Here is a 769-nt window from a genome sequence, read left to right as displayed (position 1 = left end):
CTTACCACAAAGGATTTGGCCATACCACTGTGGAATTCAATAACTACAGCTGAGGTCCATGAGGTGGAGAGGACTTTAGATATGAGTTCTATTGATGCTCTCTTATCAATGAATAAAAAAGACCTTACAACTATAATTCCAGTACAACCTTTGGAACCTAAGAGAGTTAACACTGTACCCTCTCTGCATGAAGCATCCAACAAACAAAAGGATCCAGCTCAAACAGAACTCTTGAATATTGATGATGACATGGACTTAACATCAGCTTGACAACTAAGCTTATTATGTTGGAATATTATGGGCTGGGGAAATAAGTTCCATGATGCAGATTTTGCAAATTACCTTCAAACTTTTAAAATTCTATGTTTACAAGAGACATGGGCACTTGAAACTAATTTGCCATCTCTTTATGGATTTCAAGCATTTTCTGTTCCCGCAGTTAAAAGTTGTACAAGAGGCCGTGGTAGTGGTGGTCTTACAATATTCATATCTGTTGATTTACAGGCGGAGATTCAACCAATAACTTGTGCTTTTCCACATTGTATACAGGTGCTAGTCATCAAGAGCATGTGTTTTGGTTCCTTAATTTGTATAAATGTTTACTTTCCCCCTAACTTAGCAAAGAACGTAGGTCCTAACAATATTTGGGATAGCTTATCTGAAACCATATTTTCTTTGGAGAGTCAATATCCCTCTACAAGGCTTTTACTCTGTGGAGACTTTAATGCTAGAATTGGAAATGACTCAAGGCAGGTGGAGAGTACTAACC

Source organism: Sceloporus undulatus, chromosome 3, assembly GCF_019175285.1.
Source record: "Sceloporus undulatus isolate JIND9_A2432 ecotype Alabama chromosome 3, SceUnd_v1.1, whole genome shotgun sequence".
In the NCBI taxonomy this organism is placed as follows: domain Eukaryota; kingdom Metazoa; phylum Chordata; class Lepidosauria; order Squamata; family Phrynosomatidae; genus Sceloporus; species Sceloporus undulatus.
This window is presented reverse-complemented; position numbering follows the sequence as displayed.